Genomic DNA, 22,845 nt, shown 5'->3' with positions numbered 1-22,845 from the left:
TCTCCCGCCCATTCCGAATCCAAATCGAGGCCGAACGTCATTGTGACGTTGTCGGATCTCGGGGCTCGGTTCTCGCGATACTTCAACTTTATAAATACACGGCTCCACAGCAATCCATCGCCATTTGACAGAGGGAGAGAGCAGGGTGTAGTCATAGGCTAATTAGAGCAGGGACAGAGAATACAATATTGTTCTTGCAATTGCTCTAACCAAAATCGCTAGTGCAGAGAGGAGGATAGAGGTTTATTATTTTTTCTTCATATTTGGCACTCCCCAGCGCTTTTGGGGTGTCCCCCATAATTGTGCATAAATATTTCTGGCTGTCAAAAGTCATATCTGTCAGCAGTATCTACTAAATAATTTTTAGCACTCCTCAGTGCTTTTGGGGTGTCCTCCCTAATTGTGCATTAATATTTCTGGCTGTCAAAAGTCATATCTGTCAGCAGTATCTACTAAATAATTTTTAGCACTCCTCAGTGCTTTTGGGGTGTCCTCCCTAATTGTGCATTAATATTTCTGGCTGTCAAAAGTCATAACTGTCAGCAGTATCTACTAAATAATTTTTAGCACTCCTTAGTGCTTTTGGGGTGTCCTCCTTAATTGTGCATTAATATTTCTGGCTGTCAAACCTCATATCTGTCAGCAGTATCTACTAAATAATTTTTAGCACTCCTCAGTGCTTTTGGGGTGTCCTCCCTAATTGTGCATTAATATTTCTGGCTGTCAAAAGTCATATCTGTCAGCAGTATCTACTAAATAATTTTTAGCACTCCTCAGTGCTTTTGGGGTGTCCTCCCTAATTGTGCATTAATATTTCTGGCTGTCAAAAGTCATATCTGTCAGCAGTATCTACTAAATAATTTTTAGCACTCCCCAGTGGTTTGCGCTCAGAATGGATTCAAAGCAGTCCACATATGATCTGAATGAGCAACCAAGTTCTGTCACCAGTCCTGATGTTAGTGTTCCCAGTACGTCATCTGGCCAAGGCGATGTCAAACAACAGAGTGTTTTCAAATTAGTGCAAAAAACAAAAACCAAAAAAAAATTTACTGTATTGAAGCGAAAAAGAAGTGTAACTGAGCAAAAGTTAAGTGACGATAAAAAAAAAATTGCAAGCATGCCATTCTACACACGCAGTGGCAAAGAGAGAATGAGGCCTTCACCTTTGGCTATTAGTGGCAGATCCCAAAAAGTTACCCAGCCTACAATTGGTGCACAACTACTGTTACGCGTCAAAGCCGAGCTGCAAGATAACAGTGAGGCATTACAGGAGAATATTTGCTCTGATTCACAAATGACAACAATCCCTGTGGAGAGTCCATCCAACAGTGGGATGTCTAATCGTGAGCATTCTGCTGATGTGTGCCTTAATAGCCCGAGTGTAGCCGGTGATACCCAAATTGAGGATGCCACTTTGGAATTAGAAGAGGATGAGGGGGAGATTTGTGTAGGCGACGAGGGCGCTAATGATGATGTTGATGATTATGATGCAGACAGATACCAAATTGCCTTTCTCAATTTCTATTTATATTCTAGATTATATAACGGCTGAATAGTTTTCTATTTTACTCCTAGTGGAGAGAGGATCTGATGCAGACAGATACCAAACTGCCTTTGTCCATTTCAATTTATATTGTACAGTATATAACGGCTGAATTTATTAGTATTTTATACAAGTGGAGGGGGGCCTAGAGAGACAGAAACCAAACTGGCTTTCTCCATGTCAATTAATATTGTACAGTCTATAACGGCTGGATTTTTTTGTATTTTATACAAGTGGAGGGGGGCCTAGAGAGACAGAAACCAAACTGTCTTTCTCCATGTCAATTAATATTGTACAGTCTATAATGGCTGAATTTTTTAGTATTTTATACAAGTGGAGGGGGGCCTAGAGAGACAGAAACCAAACTGGCTTTCTCCATGTCAATTAATATTGTACAGTCTATAATGGCTGAATTTTTTGGTATTTTATACAAGTGGAGGGGGGCCTTGAGAGACAGAAACCAAACTGGCTTTTTCCATTTCTTTACATATTTAACTATAAGTGTAGGGTGTAATATACATTCAAAGACGATGGCTGCATTGCCAATATGCATAGATGGAGAGGAAGACAATCTGTTTTGTGTGTAGAATAGGCCTACCAACGAAGAATTAAACTGTTTTTTTGGATGATTTATTACCTCAACAATTAGATTACTTGTCTCTAAAACAGTTGGAGCACTAAATTGGGTTAATTTAGGCCCAAAAACATGGATTTTCCAAAAAAATAGCAAAACAAAACCAAACAAAACCAAAACCAAAACCAAAACACGCAATGGCAGTTTTGCAAAACCAAAACCAAAACCAAAACACGACGGTAATCCAGATCCAAAACCGAATCCAAAACCAAAACACGGGGGTCAGTGACCATCTCTAATTTAAAGTAAAACTTTTATTACTTCAACCTCTTGTACTGGACAATCTTTATTCCTGCTTCTAAACCCATTGTAGTCCTCATTACTTGTAGGTAATAAGTACCTTCGAAGGCAAAATAGTTCTTAGTGAGAACAATATTCAATAGATCAAATACAAATGGAATATTAGGACTAGCGTAGTGTACATTCTCAGTAATGAAGAAACATGTTGCAGCAATCCCATCATTATGGGAAATGCAGGTGTGTAAGCTTGTCACATCCATTATGACTAGATGGCTGTCAAGTGGAAGAATAGATAAGCTTTCCAAGAACAATAAAAAATAATTAGTGTCACATAGATAATTAGGGATATATATCACACAAGTTGTAGAAACATGTCTGCAAACTGGGCAAGTGACTGATTCAAGGAGCCAATTGATAAAATTATAGTCCATGGAGGGTTCATCAGCACTTTCTGATTTTTGGGTACTGTATAAATGTACGGTCATTTGAGATATTCTACTATTAGAGCTAATGCTTGAGTAGAAGAGTTTAAATTATTTTCAACACCAATCATAATGCCTGTATCTGCAGAAGCTTTAAATTCCATAGTTGAATCTTTTTCTAATTGTATATATGTGTCTATAGTCTGAAGCTGATGTAAAATTTCAGAGCGGTAGTCATTATAATGTTTTAATACTAATGCACCACCATTGCTGGTTTTCCATATAACCAGGTTGTTCATAGAGGATAACCTCTTTAAAGCTTCCCATTCATGTTTAGATAAATTGGAATATTTTAAAGGAACTGTGTTTGAAGTGATGTGATCCAAAACTCTCAAAAACACTTTTATAGATGAGTTACTAGTTGTGGGTCAACGATGAACTTTTGCTTTAAAATATATCTTACCGAATCATATGTGTCCATTCTTGTTTTTTCTTTATATTTGCCAAAGAAATCCTTCAATCTCAGTGATCTTCCCATTTATATAGTTCAATCTGCCAAGAAATGAGATCGGGTAGTGCTGGCGAAAGAATGTCCTAGCTGCAATAAAGCATACTGTGAGAACATTTATTGGCGTGAAGAAAGATTATATACTAGAGTTTCTTCCCCATAGTTGTCTTTTTTTAAACCTCTGCAACTGACCGTCACTCCTTGTGGGTCTGTTGGTATTACAGCAGCCCTGGCCCTTGTTCTGCTCCCTGAAAAATAATTAGTATTGAAATGGTCTCTGAATAGTATCTCAGTTAACTCCCTCCTCGACCCCCCCTTCAATCTGGATTCCGCCCCCTCCAGTCAACTGAAACTGCCCTAGTCACTAACGACCTCCTCTTGGCGAAAACCAGGAGTCATTACTCGCTGCTAATTTACTTGGACCTCTCTACAGCATTCAACACTGTGGGCCACCCCTTCCTTCTGAAGACCCTTTTTTCTTTTGGCCTCTTTGACACTGTCTTCATATGGTTCTCCTCATACCTTGCCAACCACTCCCTCTCTGTTTCCAATCCTAACTATTCCTCACTCCCCTCCATTCTCCCCGTTGGAGTCCCTTAGGGCTCTGTACTCAGTCCTCTTCTTTTCTCACTGTACACTACCTTCCTGGGTGATCTCATGTCTTCCTTTGGTCTCCAGTATCACCTTTAGGCCGATGACATTCAACTCTACATCTCTACTCCTGACCCCCTTCTCTCTTGTATTTCTGACTGCCATTCTGCCAGCTCCTCTTGGATGTCTTAATGTTTTCTCAAAATCAACATAGCTAAAACTGAACTCATTGTTTTTCCTTCTTCTAAATCTTCACCCCCACCTTGAAAACCACCATCTCTCCTGTTCCCCAACTCCGCTGCCTGGGTGTCATCCTCCACTTCTCCCTCTCTTTTGCTCCCCACATTCAATCTCTTGCTCAATCATGTCACTTCCAACTGCAGAATATTACCTGCATCCAGCCCTCCCTTTCTCAGGATGCCTCCAAAACCATTATCCACACACTCATCATATTCCACTGCTCCCCCTCTCCACTGGAACCACCTGCCTCGCTGCATCCATCTGTCCCTAAACTGGGCACCTTCAAATGTGCACTCAAAACCCATCTGTTCCTAAAATCTTACCTGCCATCCACCTAACATTCTCCATCCTTGTTCTCCTAACCTCACACTTCCTTGTTTGCGGTCCTCTTGCGCTTGTTCCCCTCCACTGACTCCTTTCATGTCTGCTGTCTGTTTCCCCTCTTTTTAGTATGTAAGCTCTTATGAGCAGAGCCTTCTTCCCTTTTGTCTTAATACCATTTCCTCTCCTCCAATGTCACTTTACTTGCTATGCTTGGAGCTATTGGAGTCTTGGTTTTACTTGTTTTGTTCTGTACTGTTGTACCCTGTATGGTGTACCGTTTGTAATTTGTACGGCGCTGCAGAAACCTTCTGACACCATATACATAAATGATAATAATAATAATAATAATAATAATAATAATAATAATAATAATATTAATATAAATAATAATAATAATAATAATAATAATAATAATGGTCCCCACTTTCACTCTTTCAAGTCTTGTTCACTTAAAGAGGATCTAATATTATATAGATCACTCTCCTTCTGTAGTCCATGCCATGGCTAGTCCTTTTTATTTAATTTAGATCTTCTGTATTGGGGTTGAGGAGGACAATTTTCTATTGTGTCTGTTAACCATCAATAGCCACAAAATTCTGTGTAGTCTTGTTTAACTTTATAAGACGTATCTTTCTTAAAATTCAATGTCTCAGTCTTGTATTTGTCAATCTGAGTTGTTAGCTTAGTATTCCAAACTGGATGTTGACCACTGAAAAGTTGAGAACAGATTTGTAATTCTAAATTGGCAATTTCACAGTTATTTATTCAATTCCTTAGAAGATTTCTCTATTGCGATATAAGGTCTGGTGAGCTTTTAGTTTACGCCAAAATTTATTTACAGCAGAATACTGGATTGAGGAGCCTTATAGTCAGAAGATTATTGATTCAGAAATCTCTGGGAATAAGTCTTGCCTTGTTGTAATCTGAGAGCAGAATACCATCTAGGTCAAAGTCCACAGCTTTTTTTTTAATACGTAATAAATCAAAATGTAAACTTTTGAAAGATACCAAAGAACCAGAAATGCTTAGAGCCTCAGTCTGTAACATGTCCCCTGCTTCAGCATTGGCAAAAGAAAAAGACTCTGGACATTCAAGTTTGGCTTCAGACTGTGTCACAAATTCTTCCATACCAAATTGATAAGGAAACAGAAAAAATCAAGCTCACAAGACCAAGCTGTGAAGATTATCTCAGAATTAAATAAAAAATATTATTCTTTGAGATATTGCAATATTGTTATATCAATATTGCAATCTTGCAATCATTAGTGTTCAATACTGCAATCATTAGTGTGCTTCCATACAAAAAGATATCTAAAAAATACAAAAATGGGCACTCACCCAAAAGTAAAAAAAATTCTGGTGGCAAAGTCAAAATGATGATGCAAAAAACAACTATGAGATGGCAGTCTAAACTTTCTAAATAAGGACATTTTATCCCTGTGTGATAACAGCAAAGTTTGAAGACCAATTCAGTCTCATTTTCAATCTATCACAAATCAAACAATAGAACCCTTGTAAATCAAAAATGGAAAATCTAAAAAAATGTGGAAATCAAATAATTGGATGAAGTCTGCTAAATTAAGTAATTTTGGTTTTCCTGTGTGATTGCGATCAGTACGCCACGTGTAATGACGCAATTGCACAGATTAATAACACACACGTTCACATTTTCAGTTGTAAATAGCACAAATTTTCTAAAGTCCCAATTCACTCTCGATCATTTAATATATAAACTAAAGTTTATTTATACAGATAATATTATAGTTAAGGTATTAATGGTTTAGGTCCTCTAAAATGTAAAGATTTTGGTCCCATATTAAAGCATATTTCGCAAGCATAATCGCTTCTCTGTCGGTTTCGACAGAGAAGAGATTGCATCTAGAGGTCGCTAGTTATGAGCAATATGAGATTAATACTCAAAAGTACTCTTCTTATGTGTCAGTTTAAACCGGATCTTCGGCGGGAAGACATGTAGGCAGCAGTTAGAGTGAGCTGCCCCCTTCTTCGAGAGAAGATCAAATGAACTGATCAAATGATCAAATGAACTGACTTTTGACCAGCAGTCTACTGGAACATCGTTAACCCTGGACCAATGAAGACCTCTCTCAGTGTTATCTGTGTATATTTTGTGACATCATTAGTGTTTTTTCTAAACTTAACAACATAAAAGCAGCCTCTGATTCAGGAACAGACTCACTCTTTACCAACAGATATCAGGATTGACGGGCTGTTCATGGATTCAGGGCTGCGCAGCATATGTTTCGGGTTGTACTTTGTAATATTATTGTGTTCTGCTTAATTTTGCTATTAAATCTCTTTTGTGCTTTGGAACCACATTAATCGCATTGGACAATATTTATTGGTAGCAGCAATAAGAACATTACAAAACAGTTAGTCAATATCATGAAAGTGAAAGCATACATAAATCACACATAAATTATATGTATGATAATTAAAACTCCCTTGCTAACACTAATTGTTGGTCATTTTTGCAACATATTTCAACGTTGTGGAAGGCTGAGCAATGATGGAGGGCTGAACTTCTATAGTGGAAAATGCGTTTTTCAGGAAGACCAATGAGACAAGATGGAATCAGCTGATCTCATTATCTGCATTAAAAACTCTGAATGAGTTGAACTGAAGATGTGAAAAAAAAACTTGTATCTCAATAAGAAACAGCAGAAGTATCACAGCAATTTATCCACTGAACCGTCATTCAAAACACTTGGTATTGCTTGCAAAGGTCACCCTGGCAAAAGTGATATTATTCAATCAAAGAAGCGAAAGAAAAGTTGCAAAGATGCTGTTAACTACTTTTTGCTCCATAGATAATTCAGATCTTCATGAAGATGTTGCCCTAGCACTTTCTGAGCTTGAGAAGAAACTATGCTGCCACTTCACAAGGATTGAAAGCCAAGGAAAATGAGATAGGAAAATTCCAGTCCTGGTAACACCAGCAATGCAAATGTCTACATGTTTGCAAAACCAGCTTTTATTGTTACATTTCAGAGCTTTTTTTGCATACCATTTTACCAAGCAACGTGCATCTAAAAATCCACAAAGACTGTGTTCCACCAAGCTTCGAAAGCATGTTGGTACTCTATCAAAAGTTATCAAGTTAAACAATACAGAATTGGATCAATTACAAACTTACCCGCTTCCCAGAAGGTACCCTGCAACTTTCCAAGATCACCAAACTTTTAATGGCTCTTGAGAGTGAAAGATTGGCTGAATGCAAAGACAAGAATTTGGAAGAGATCAAAACTGATGAATGGTAAGTTTGAAATAGCCTATCTATATATGTATTTGATTTTTCCTTTTAAGTCATTTATATATTTTTCTTTAGAACCAGTTCAGCTACAGAGTGACGAGTGACGAGTCTGAGGATGAGTAATCCCCTGAACCAGAGAGACAGGCAGGCATGTGTTCTGTCAACACTTATTCTTCACAAGGGATTCACTTTAAGAATATGAAAACATGGGACAAAAGCACAGCCAGGGCTTACAAATGTTGGTGTTGCACAATATTTTGCTATGTAAAGCTCTTTGTTTTCATATGTATAGGGCAATTCAAATCAAAGGAACCTACTGCTAATACATAAGGATTAATGCTATCCTATCTTATTATAATAAAAATGAAAATGCAAATAAAATACTGTTTCTGAAACAGCACACAATGGTCAATCCTCCAGGGAAACATTAAAATGAAAACTATTATTGAATTCCTTGGGAACCAAAACATTTTCTTAAAGTGTCACGATGGTTCCCTCCTTGAGGAACATGCCGAAACTTAAATGATTCACATGAGTAACACTTTTAATTTGTATGTCTCTGATGTTTGTAAATACATTTACAAAGTTTTCTTATAATCCAAACTATATATTGTATTCCACAAGGACACTGTAATGTATGGATGACAACAATATTGGAAATCTATTATCCCTTTTACACAAAAGACCAAAGAACAAAATGTGAACCTAGACCAGTTGCTGAATCCAAAGATGCACATTGTTCACAATTCATTTACCATTTGCACTACAAATGGTGGATGAATTGTTCAGTCTCCTTTGAACAGGGGCTGGCTGGCAAACTTTAGCCTGGGAGGCGAGACTTGGCTCAGCAACCCATTAGGACCATTTTAAAGGAAAAATTACATGTAGCCCAGTGACTCAGCAAAAGGCAGCCCACTATGGGACTGGCCCAGGGGGTATATTCCTGCCTTCCTCCTTGCCCAGCCAGCCCTTAACTGTGAAGAATAGGGATATTTTAGATTTCAGATTAGGATCGCTCATGCATATAAAGTTAGGATTCTACAGTAACAGAAATCCAAGCAAAGGGTCTAATTAAAATTTTGCCCGTTTTTCTTAAATATATATACAATATTTATGAAAAAATATTATATCCAGAAATACCATTTTTTTATGGAATTGTCATGAGAAAATATAAATCAGCCCAACAAAAAATTACAAATTTCCCATGGTTCCCATTTCTATAGTCAGTTCTATATCTATCTCTTGTACTCATTTTCTGTTAAATAGTATCTTTTCTAATTTTGACAAAAAGTCAGTTAATGCAGTATTCAATTTCAGGATTATTTCAGAGGGGTGTAAGGATTTAATATGTCACAATTTTTTTCCAGTTTTTCCTCAATACACTGAAGGGATTTGTTCAATTAGAATATCAATTAATTTGAAAAAAACACTGATTCAGTGCTCCAATCCATTTAATCATAAATGCATTTGAACCATCTATGTTGGCATCTTAAAAGTCCTAAGACCCTGTATGTTGGCATGCTTGTACCAAAAACACTTTAGGTTCCTTTCCATCAATATAGCAACCTTCCAAAATCACTTCCAAGATCCAAACAATTACCATCAGAAAGGGCATAAAAAGGTTACCCATCGAATGTAATATTTATATATATATATATATATATATATATATACATACATACATACATATATATATATATATATATATATATATATATATATATATATTGTCGCAAGAGCCCGCTACTGCTGAGGCACACGCAAACAACTTCTTCTTTTTTATGAGGTTTTATTGTCAGGATGGTAAATGTATTTGCCACCAATTTCACATCGATTCTGGAGACCCTAAACAATGGCTAGACAAAGACCAGCCAGCTTCCCCAGTGTTGGTCTCCCTGAACTAAAAAACAAGCAAGCTTATATACATGACACTCCTCCCACAGCCCTAGCTTGATGGGCAGGTGACACACCCACCTTACCTTTAAGAGGAAATTCCCATCAATGGTTCTGTTTGCACTGACACAGACACACCCTGTCTGTTTGCTGTGAGGAGGAACATTTCAAACCATGTATGTTAACCAAACTTTAAACTATTTTGTTTGTCACAAATAAGTCTTTGCCTGGTTTATCATCAATCTAGGTGCATTACTGTGCAAATGTTTTACTCTGCTTGCATGCTTTTCCTTCATATTGTCAGCTAAATGCCTCCCTTTGCTACAAAATATAAATTATATATATATTTTAGATGTGCGCTGACTCCTGTGTTTTAGTTTTTCACCAGGTTTTGGGTTTGTTACTGCTTTTGCCCCAAAATCATGAAAGGTTTTGGGTTTTTTTCTGGATTTATTTAAAAATTGTGAAAATAGGAACATTTGTGTGATTTTGAGCTCTTTTTGCTCCTGTATTACTAGTTCATCATTATAATCGTCTGGCTATATAGCTAAAAAGCTGGCTGGCTAAAATTAGTGACGGATTAGTGACAAAACTAAATGGAGGACATAGAAAATACACTCCCTAGTACATCCCTACAAATTATCTACATGTGGTTGCTGAATGCTTCAAAATGCATTCCAGAGTTTTTATAACAGTCTGAAATTAGTAGTAAGAACAAGAGGTCATTAGACAGACAGTGGCATCAATAGACATTAAACAGACGATGAAAAACCAAGGCCATAATGTAAGATGGCATTGTCCTTGGGCCCACCCACCCACCCACCCAATCATATGTTAAAAAGGAAATTGTCAGGATGAGAGCATAAATCTGATATGATGAAATAGAATATTAAATCTCAGGGCCCAAATGAAATATTGCATTGATACATAGAAGTGAACCTGATTTTCAACTCAGATAAATGTTTGACCAAATGTTTTTAAAAAAGAAACAATTAGCCCAGTAGGAGGTAATTAGGTTGAGGAGACCTACTTAAGATAGTCAAGTCCATAAATATTGGGACATCAACACAATTCTCGTATTTTAGGCTCTATACACCACCACAATGGATTTTAAATGAAACTAACAAGATGCACTTTAACTGCAGACTTTCAGCTTTAATTTGAGGGTATTTACATCCAAATCAGGTGAACAGTGTAGGAATTACAACGGTTTCTACATGTGCCTGCCACTTTTTAAGGGACCAAAAGTAATGGGACGATCGACTCAAAAGCTATTTCATGGACATGTGTGGGCTATTCCCTCGTTATTTCATCATCAATTAAGCAGGTAAAAGGTCTGGAGTTGATTCTAGGTGTGACATTTGCATTTGGAATCTGTTGCTGTCGACTCTCAATATGAGATCCAAAGAGCTGTCACTATCAGTGAAGCAAGCCATCATTAGGCTGAAAAGTCAAAACAAACCCATCAGAGAGATAGAAAAAACATTAGGTGTGGCCAAATAAACTGTTTGGAACATTCTTAAAAAAAAAGAACGCACTGCAACACCAAAAGACCCGGAAGACCACAGAAAACAATTGTGGTGGATGACGGAAGAATTTTTTTCCCTGGTGTAGAAAAACCCCTTCACGACAGTTGGCAAAATCAAAAACACTCTCAAGGAGGTAGGTGTATATGTGTCAAAGTCAACAATCAAGAGAAGACTTCACAAGAGTGAATATAGAGGGTTCACCACAAGATGTAAACCATTTGTGAGCCACAAAAAAAAGAAGACCAGATTAGAGTTTTGGCAAACAACATCTAAAAAAGCCATTACAGTTCTGGAACAACATCCTATGGACAGATGAGACAAAGATCAACTTTTACCAGAGTGATGGGAAGAGAAGAGTATGGAGAAGGAGAGGAACTGCTTATGATCCAAAACATACCACCTCATCAGTGAAGCATGGTGGTGGTAGTGTCATGGCATGGGCATGTATGGCTGCCAATGGAACTGGTTCCATTGTATTTATTGATGATGTGACTGCTGACAAAAGCAGCAGGATAAATTCTGAAGTGTTTAGGGCAATATTATCTGCTCATATTCAGTCAAATGCTTCAGAAATCATTGGACAGCGCTTCACAGTGCAGATGGACAATGACCTGAAGCATACTGCAAAAGCAACCAAAGAGTTTTTTAAGGCTAACAAGTGGAATGTTTTGCAATGGCTAAGTCAATCACCTGACCTGAATCCGATTGAGCATGCATTTCACTTGATGAAGACAAAACTGAAGGGAAAATGCCCCAAGAACAAGCAGGAGCTGAAGACATTTGCAGTAGAGGTCTGACAGAGCATAACCAGGGATAAAACCCAGCTTCTGGTGATGTCTATGCGTTCCAGACTTCAGGCTGTAATTGACTGCAAAGGATTTGCAACAAAGTATGAAAAAGTGAAAGTTTGATGTAGGATTGTTTAGTTTGTCCAATTACTTTTGGTCCCTTAAAAAGTGGGAGGCACATGTAGAATCTGTTGTAATTCCTACACTGTTCACCTGATTTGGATGTAAATTCCCTCAAATTAAAGCTGAAAGTCTGCAGTTAAAGCACATCTTGTTTGTTTCATTTCAAATCCATTGTGGTGGTGTATAGAGCCCAAAATATGAGAATTGTGTCAATGTCCCAATATTTATGGACTTGACTGTATGCAGATCACAGACATCCATTATTGTGATCATGTATCCACTTCCAAATTGACTTCCTTTCAATAGGTAGTACACAAAGAACCACTAAATGTAAATGCCTAAGTGAGAATCTTGAAGACAAAGGCCACATTTTAAAGCCTATACAGGTATATAGAGATATGGGCTTCAAAGGAAAATGTCTTCATAGTTCATATTTTTGAAAATCTAGGTGCCACTCCATACCAAGAAGCAGAGATCACACCATGGTTGTGAATGACAGGTACTGGCGGTATCCGGGAACAGCTATAATCACATATCTTTGGAAAAGGTATGTCACATTGTCATAATTCCATCATGTTTGGTATTTAAATGTGTGGGAGATTATGACTGGTTTATTGAAGGGGGGGTTATGTCTCTAGGATTTGTCTGTGAAGAATTACCCAAAAGTCAAAACTTTGGGAATATTTGTGAGAAAACTATAGTGACACCCAGGGGACATCCCTGTCCCCCTATTAGCATTAACACGCACATGTGAAGAATTTCCCATTTCATTTTGCTTAAAAAGCCTGTGTTGGGAAGGGGCAAGTTGTCAGTTTCTTGGGGATCAATCTATTTTCTGCCTACCCCCAGGCATACAGATTATGATAAGTAAGTTACGCACTGTACTTTCATCCTATTTGTTTTTGTAACTGTTTGCAATTTTTTACTTGTATGTCAAATATTTATCTAATTGTTTTTTTAATTCTCTGTAAGCATTGTACTTTTTGTATATTAAATCTAACAATTTAATAGTTCTGTTCTTGTTGCTCTAAAACAAATTAATTGCCTGTTTAGAAGAGACAGATTGCTTGGCTGGATTAACTCTTTAGAAACCAGTGTATGAAGTGTTAACTGTTTATCTACCAGAGCACAGAGTGTGCGTAATTGGGTGATTAAGTCATAGGCTTGCAACGGGCCTTATTCGTAGCTGGTGGCAGTTGCTGAGAGGTGTGAAGCGTACATCTGTGTTGGGAAGGGAACAGCAAAATCTGTAGCGTTAGAGGAAGAGGTGAGTTAGAGATTTGGGCTGGAATCCTGTGTGTTCTCTTACAGTAAGCTTCCAAGTCACAAGTCCGCAGAGGGTGGTTTGTGGCCGATAAAGGGGTTCAGGAGAGGTTTCCTGACAAAATAGAGTTGATATATTGTATGACTGTTGAAATATATGATAAGATATCTAATCAGGGAGTAGCTAGAGGGGCTTATCCCTGACAGACATGCACATAGTTTAACAAACCAAGCTCTTCAGTGACAGGAACTGTCACTTTTGTGTTTTTTTGCATTTTGGTTGTTAGCTAATGAACTGGTGAGCATACATAGCGATTTTAACTCTGTGTTATTGACAGTGTCATCACCCTAATAATTATCCTCATCACTAATGTCATGATCATCACACAATATTATTTCATCCCTATTGGAATCTATAGATTCTGTTTTTAATTGGTGGCAAGAACAATATTCCTCATACAATTTGTAGTTAATTTTGATGAACACAAGTTTTTCTACATTTTTGGTAAGTAATCTCCTTCGATGATCACTCAATACACTACAATGATCCCGGCTGCGCTAAGCATTTTTTCTGAGTACATACTGGAGGATGGGCAGCTTAAGTACACCATAGCTAGTTTGTACACTATACACCCTACAGGGAGTATCCGACTGAGACATGGTAAAGATTTCAATATATTTGGGTATTTCTTTTAAACCTAACCAGATGTCATAACTGTTCACATTGGTGTGCAGCTGTGTTGTTGACTCATCAGTGTAACTCTAAGAAAAGGGATGCTTTTTCCTGGCATTACCATTTATAGGAGAAGATCAAGCAAAGGATGTGTTATGTGGAAATTGATCCGACAGTTTGTTCATAAGGAACTGTTTGCATGTGTGAAGATTTGTGTCAGTTGGAAGGAAAGACATTATATGATATGGCTGGAGTATGACTGGATCAGTTATAAATGAGTTATTTGTGGCTGGATCAAGTAGAAATAATTTATTGTAGAAAAGTATTTCAATTAGTGGAGCATGCACCATTGTATATAATTGCAAATGCACTTATCATGTTACATTGGGATGTGTTTTGCATGAATACATCTTGTTTGGGGTTTTGTAACTTTACTAGAGGAAATCTCCAATTAGGCATATGTGGGGAGGGATTCTGTTTTTGCTAATAGCAGGATATGCTAAGTAAGTCTATTCAATGTGAGTGACCAACACTTTAATACACAACAGGGAATTGTTAACTTTGTGCAGGTCTTGTTAGAGAGACAGAAAACCTAGCAATGTAAACAGCACGTGATGTAGGATATCACAGATAATTGTACATTTTGTTAAGTATAAATTGTATTTAAAATCCATGTTTAAAGAACATCTCACATCCTGATGTTAATCGTTGAATGAAATTTTGCAGTCTGTGCGGAGCCATCTGGTTAGGGGGCTGGCTTACCCCCTGCCAAGACTAGTCTCTAAAACTGTAAAACAGAGAACCCTTGTACACTGAAATGTATCATTAATGTTCCATCTGACCTGATTACTGGTACCTTAAACCAGTGTGAACTGTTCTTGTTAGGACTACTGGAGCTAAATAAACATCACTTCCTTCAATGACCTGCTTCACAACTTCTTCCATGCCGAAATTTCTGTGACCTACAAATAAAACCCAACTCTAATCCATTTCTGGCTGTTTCTGAAGTTTGGACCCAGCTTTCCGGTACCACCGCTCTGCCCGCTACCCAGCAGCTCTGGCCAGTGTGATAGGCCAGGGCTGATCCATCCACAGCAACCATGATCCATAGGAAGAGGTCAGGGGTACCAGCCCAGGTATACCAGCAACGGGGTATAGTAGCAGCGACAGTTACCCAGAAGGAACGCAGGTCTGGATGCCATTAAAGAGTCCAGTGGTGGCAGCAGCTTAAGCTCCTCCTACTGCGGTTAGAGAGTGTATTTGGGAGAAAGAAAGGGAATGGTGGCAAAGAAAGCGCAGCCGGTTCCCAGCAGAAACAGACAAGGTAGCATTGGCGGTCCATCCTGTCACATATGACTTCTTAAACCTAGGATCAAGCAGGGTTGCCAAAAATGTAGGGATCCAATTTCAAGATGCTGTAAACCCTCCGGTCCTGGTGAAGTGAAGAAAGAACTTGATCTCTAAAGCCCACATACTTTCCTTTTCGCTAAGTTTCATCTCATCATGCAGCTTCTCCAGCTATGCATTTCCAGTACTTTGATTAGAAGCATGATTCGACTCATTAAGCTCACTTCATTTATTTCAATTTCAAATGATTTCAGTGAGTTGGAAAAATCAGTAAGGATTCTCCAATGTGCTGGATTAGGGTAACATTTTTCCCCTCTACCTATCTCATGGTTTGATGTGTAGGTCTTGATGGCTTGTTGCTGTTCCTCTAGTTGCTGCAGCATATAAAGTGTGGAATTCCACCTTGTTACTACCTTTTGCTTCAGTTGGTGGCATCGCAAATGACTTTTTGTTTGCATCCGCTGCAATGTTCTACATGCAGTCGCTGAATGTCAAAAATGCCCAGTAATATTACAGGCCACAAACAGCATCTCCTGTACTGACCTATATTTTTTTAAGAAAATTTGCACCACCAAATTTATTGTGTGCGCAAAGATGATACGTGTTGAAATTCACCCAGTTTTAATGCAAACATAATGTATGCCTCATTATTGGCAATGAAGAATGCTGAGGAAAGTCTTAGCGGGATGAGCCATTTTGCTATGCCATTCCTGTGTAATCTAACAGATTGACACTAGTATGTCTCTTTAAGAAACCAGTAATACAAAGAGTAGTTTGCCTGTGAAAGACCTGGCATTGAGTGGTAGCTCTACTATGCTGAAAGGATGAGAAGGGTGATGGTGAAGCTACTGGTGTTGCTGTTGCTGATGGTGATGCACCTACCCAGTTGGCTGTCAGTCATGTAATCTTCTGTTTGACCAGTGCCACTTGTCCACATATCCATATTTAAAAGGACAGTCGGTGCAATGGCTTTTCTAGGGACTGAATGACATTTTGCATAACCTCCTACTAACTTACAAGACCATCAACAAAACTGCACTTACATACACCTCTTCACTTGCCTCATGATATCTACCCCGACACCTCAGTTCTGCACAAGATCCCCGATTCTCATACACTCATTACATGCTCTCATTCATGGTTACAGGACTTTTTTTTTTTGGGCTGCATCCACTTTGTGGAATTCCCTCCATCACACAATAATACTTTCTTCTTCAAAACTTCAAGCATACCTCTTCAGGTAAGCTTATAATATTCACCAACCACTCTCTTAACCCCCCTAAGTTACCCTAGTACCACCCTTTACACAGTTCAAACAAGACTACAACCCTGTGAGCCCCTGGCCAACATTGCTGTGTGACAGGATCATATGACCCAATAGGCGCTCTTTAACTCTGCATTCTGGCTGAACCAATTTGCAATGTGTGGGATTTGATCTCATGTATCAGACTCCCATTGTCTTATAGATTGTAAGCTTGCGAGCAGGGCCCTTTTACCTCTTTGTCTGTTTGTATTACCTAACATTTTTTTATTACTGTGTTTGTTCCCAATTATAAAGTGCTACGGAATTTACTGGTGCTATATAAATAAAAGTTGATGATGAAGATGATATTGCTGAATCTCCCAGGAACAGATTAGGAATTGCTGTCTGGGAGAAATGGAATCGAGTTGGAATTTTGTAGTATGGACACATGACCTCAAATAATTTGCTAAAACCTGATGCATTGATGGCGTAAATTGGACGCACATCTAATGCTAAAATAGCTGGCATGGCTTTAGTGATCTGCTGTGCAACAATATGCTGACTGTCATATTTGTTTCCTCTTGCAAATGCTTGTTTCACAGACAATTGTGTAAAACTATGCTTACTCTTCTTGCTCCCCTTCTCTATAGATGTATCAACCCCAACAGCAGAAGCAGCTGTAGCATGCAAGGATGTCTCTTGGAAATCATAGATTACATTAGGAAAGTCAATTAGAATTGGAAAATGGGATGCTGGACTACGTACTAATAATGTGGAGATTGATGATGAAGCTGTTGATGTCTGAAGATTGCAACTGTCTATTTATTTGGCAGCTACCTGATGCTGGGCAGCTTACTACTTTATACAATTTGCCATATTTGAAAAACACGACTTGCATGAACTTGCTGCAAATAAATTAACAGGGAGGGGGTGCCTAGATGATCAACTTCCCCACCTCTATTTATTTTTGCCTGACAAATGATACAGATGCCTTGACAAATGTTTGTGTTGAGATTAAAATATTTCCAAACAAAAGAGGTGCTTTTTTCATCTTATGCTTTGGAATGATAATGAATTTATCATGGGCATGAGGTGGGGGTAACACTGGTAGCTGCCAAAACAATCATTCTCCTCCTCCTCATTATTTCATTTGCCATGAATCTTAGTCCTGTTTACGCCATTCAGAGGTAAAATATCAACATGCAGCTCCCTCCTGGCAGTAGGCAGCATTCTAAATCCTGGAAAAAAGAGTGACTTATGTCTGCTGCACTGGAGCCTGCCATCTTAGGTAAGCCATTTTGCTACATCCTGCCTATTCTGAGCTCCTGACTTCATCCATCAATTAGCTTCCTCTGCAGACTATGAAAGTCACCTCATACACTCAACTAATTGCCAGTGCAAACAAACAAATTTCCTGTAATGGAAACAAGACCATGTACAAGAGTGGCACGGTGAGCGCTCCCTAGTGGCCTTGGGTGTAGAGGGAGAGAGGAAATAGAACTGCTGCCACTATCTCCACATAGCAAGAATAACCTGACAATTCTCAAAACAAGTGATAAGCTTACAAATTAGTTGAATGGGCGCAATAATATGGATAGGGGGAATACACTGGGAAAGTGGGTAATGAAATTGGATCAGCAATGTATAATGTTATAACATCCGATATTGCAACTTAGATTGAATAATACTAAATGAATTTACACTCTGGCATTTATAGTACATAAATAACATGAATCCTTCATCCGAAACCAATTGACTAATATTGGAATAGCTGCATATGAAAATGATATAATATTCAATATCTCAGATGAATTAGTATACTTCCAGGAAGTCAATGATCATTAATTGCATGTTTCGAGTTCATTAGGTAATGACACTTTCTTAGGTCTTCAGTACACACACTTTTGCACTAGTTTGTCTTCCATCTCCACCGGAGCATTGATCGATGGATGCATATATGAAATGAAATGTAAAGGAGGGGGGAAATAGGCGAATGATAGCGTGGTATCTCAAGCAAACATTTATTAAAACCAGTAAAATGAACACTCACATGTAACGTGGTGGTAAAGTACTCAAAAGGTATCTTTACGATCCTCCTGCCTGCAAAACGGCAATCGCACACTAGGGGGTAAATGTATCAAAGTGCGAATTGGCCAGCGTGTTTAAATCGCGGCAAATCGCGGGGCAAGCCGGCAAGATGGATTTACAAATACTTAAGGACAGGACCAAGCCATCAAGAAAGAAGTCATCATTGGTAAGTATTTGGTTTTTTTATTTTTAATAAATAGTGGTAGTTAACAAGAGGGTGGCTAGTGTCTTTATTGTGGGGTTTTTATTTTTAATAAATGTATGTGGTTTATAAGAGGGTGTTGTGGCTTTGTAAACTTTTTTCTTTGTGGAACTACAGGGCCCAGCAAGCCAGGGATGTCAGGGCATGTTGGCATTTGTGGTTCTCCAAGTGCCAACATGCCCTGGCTGCCGTGGGTATGCTGGTGCTTGTAGTTATACAAGCACCAGCATGGCCACACTGTTTTTGGCAACCTGGCTGGCTGGGACTTGTAGTTTCACAAACAAAATTGGTGTCAGTTTGTTTTTTTCTACTATTTACCGCCGTATTACCCTACTACCCACAGCCCAGGGGTAGTAGGAAGAGCCCTAGTGCAATCAGCACTGGGCTGGTTCTTTCTAGGGGGGGGGCCAGCTCATTTTTTTCAGCGGATCCCACTCCCTAGGGAATCCAGCCCAGCGCTGAACAGTCTAGGGTTGGTTAGTCATTATGGCAGGGGGACCCCTGCCGCGCATCCCCCTGCTATAGTGCCGCCAACCCTGGCTGGTTTGCCTAGTGCTGGTAAAGTGAAAATCGGGGGAACCCCATGCAAAATTTTTCCCCAATTTTCACGGGACCAGCACTAGTCAGGCAGCACTAGGGTTAAGCATAAATAGCGAGGGGACCCCACGCTTTTTTTTAAAAAAACTTTTATCTGTTCTTTAACATTTTAACACTGCCAGGGCAGTGTAACAGTGATGTGTTGATACAACACGCTGCTATCAAGCAGCGTGTTGTATCTGGCGTGTTTTGAAGCAAACTCTCCTGAGTTTGCTAACTCGCAGCTTCATACATTGTAGACTTGTATAGCTGCAGTGGCAAACAGTGGTGAGTTTGATCTCTGGCGATTTTGCAAGTAGCGATTTTGACAGAAGCAGAACTCTGGCGATTTTGTATGAAAACTCAGCTTCATACATCAGCTAGTTTCAACTCTCCTGAGAAAACCGCTGGAGTTGCAGCTTGATACATTTACCCCTAGGTGTTTGTTAACCACTAATTGCCAGCGCAACATTTTCCTAGTTCCTGGTTCCAGCTTACCACTGTTGATTGTTTTCTATTCTTTCTGCTACTCCAGTGTTACTATCTGCCATAGACTTCAGCCATTATCTCTACGTGTGAACCTAAACTTCCTTCTGCTATTTCAGTTTTACCATCTGCTGCTGTACAAACTTCAGTCATTAACTCTTCGTGTGGATTCAGCGTCCTTTTGCTACTCCATTGTTACCATCTGCTCTTGTGCAAAGTTCAGCTATGACCTCTCTGTGTGGATTCAGCATCCTTCTTCTACTCTAATGTTACTATCTGTTGTTATACAAAGTCTCGCTATTAACCCTTCATGAGGATCCAGCTCACGTCTGTCTATTCCCCTGACTACTACTGGTCTTCAGGGTAGTAGGTTGCTGCTCTGAGTCTTTTAACTCCTGAAGCCATCTTTGCATCTCTCGGTACGGGTATCCAGTTCCAGGCTTAACCAGGTTCTGAGTTCCAGAATAGTCTGATCCTTTTGGGGTTGCTTACCCTGAGTTCCTAACTTTGTCGCAGGTCCTGAGTCCTGAGTTACCCAGGCCCAGTTCCAGACTTTTTAGTCCAGACAGCAGCTGGTATTTCCTACCTGAGTTATGAGTCTTCCCAGTCCCAAATTTTGTACAATAATCTTCTGAGTTTCTGGACTTTGGGGTATTGAGTTCCTGGCAGCACGTTCCATCTCTCTGTTCCTGCATCCAGGTTCCAGTCCACCAGGTCCAGATTCCAGTTGGTTATCCCTCTATGGAGTTTAATCCAGTATTCCTCCTCCTGTCATATCTAGTCATGAATAGAGCACATCCTTCCTCTATGAGCAAGAATGTCACCTGGCCTCCTAGTTTCCACTTCATTCCTGCTACAGATAGTCCCAAGGGTCCCGAGATGGATCCTAGAAACCCTATTGCCGTGATATCATTCAAGCACAAAACATTTATTTTCAGATCCACAGTTATCCCCCTTATGCACTTGCACATTTGCAACTTCCAACCAACCTCCTCAAGTGTAAATCATCATCATTAATATTGCAAGTATTACTAGTCATCCTCACATTTACAAATGGTTGAAGAGTTTTGGAAGGAGGCTGCTCTATAAGAACAACGTCAGACTCATATATAGCACTCATGGATACTCTCCATAGCCTCTTCTCAGGATTCTGTGAGTGCCAAAGCTGTTCTTCAGCCTCAGTGTTATTTCCAAGCACTGATTTGGCTGATTTGGAGGTGACAGAGACAGCCCTACACTCTAAGTCAGAAGGTGGAGCACGGGAATTTAAGGACGATGCATGACCTTGTTGGGCACTCTGTTTTGCAATGGCCGTTCTAGTACGTATATCAGTACCAGAGTAGTAGGACCCCTACTAGTAAAAAGTGGGCTCAGTCTCAGCCTTGTTTTGTCACTGTGGGTGGTATATGGAATGTTACCTATTTTTCTTTATTGGACAAATCACCACATTCATCAGAAACTTTGCTCTTAATCGTTCTCCTTACATCAAAACCTGATGTTTTGCTTGAGATTCAATTTGACAAACAGTGTTTGGACTCTGAGGAAGGTGTTTTCCATTTTCTCCAGTATGACCTTTTAACTAGTAGAAGTCATAATGATAAAAGTATTATTAATCTAATCTAATTGCTTTTTTGGGGTATGCTGCTCAGAGTCATACAGCAATAGCACTCTGTGTTTCTCTACTAAATAGAATTAGACAGAATTCTGTCCCATTAAGTGATGTCTATCTATAGTACTCTATAATATATATTTATGTATAATATACAATATTATACACATACACAATAGCCAGTACTTAAACAGTGCTCTGACAGATCGACACCCAATCGATCAGCTGTAGTCACTCTCTGCATGCATTTTTAGGAGCACAGAGGGCAAACCACCTTCCTTCCCACACACTGTCAGTTCAAAAATGGCAGATTAGATCAGGGGGAGGGCTACATATATAGAAGATATCGATCTACAGCTTACAAGAGTTTTGGAAGTTTCATTCCCGGAAATGACGTTTTGCAACGTTTTCAAATCCAAAGTGCCGCAAAGAATCAAGTAGTGGTTTCTTTTATACTTGGATCCACAAATCTCAAAATCTCGGATCTGTTGGATTTCTCAGAATCCAAACTGCTCATCATTAATAAAGATGAGCAGTTTGGATTCTGAGAAATCCAACAGATCCGAGATTTCAAGATTTGTGGATACAAGTATAAAAGAACCCACTATATATATCAATATAGGAGCGAAATAAACTTTTCCTTTTGTGAATAAAAAAACTGGATCAGTGGTCCTGTGACCAATATTTTAGTCACGAAAAACAAATATTGGCAGCTTACGCACACATTTGTATCCTTTGATTTTACAATAATAGTTTTAAAATCAAATTAATTCATGTAATGTAACATTTTCAGCCGTTAAATAATTTTTTGTTAACAACTAATAGAATTGTAATAATTTACAACACATAGAAGCCTATTAAATTAGCATTCAAATTAATTTAACCTAATAGGATTAATTGAGTTCCAAACTAGTTGACAAGCATTTATTTTAATTGATGCTCTGTAAGGAGGCCAAGACAGTAATTTATATTTGGGTTTTTTTCTGTTTTAAATGTCTGCACTTTTAGTTATATTTATTGGCTTTAGTAAAAAAATTCTTACATGGGAAAATAAATCTGCAAGTCTGGTGTTATATTTGCTGCACCTACTATACCCACGTGATTTTTATTAAATCCCTTACCTTGACATTAGTTATTGATGGACTAGGAGCTATTGCATCGACAAAGTAAAAGAATAAAAAAATAATAAAAGGTAAATTCAATGGAGCAGCACAGGCAGGTCGTGACAGGACCTTCTGGACCCCTAGTCTGT

The sequence above is a fragment of the Mixophyes fleayi genome, chromosome 2 (assembly GCF_038048845.1).
Source record: "Mixophyes fleayi isolate aMixFle1 chromosome 2, aMixFle1.hap1, whole genome shotgun sequence".
Taxonomy (NCBI): domain Eukaryota; kingdom Metazoa; phylum Chordata; class Amphibia; order Anura; family Limnodynastidae; genus Mixophyes; species Mixophyes fleayi.
This window is presented reverse-complemented; position numbering follows the sequence as displayed.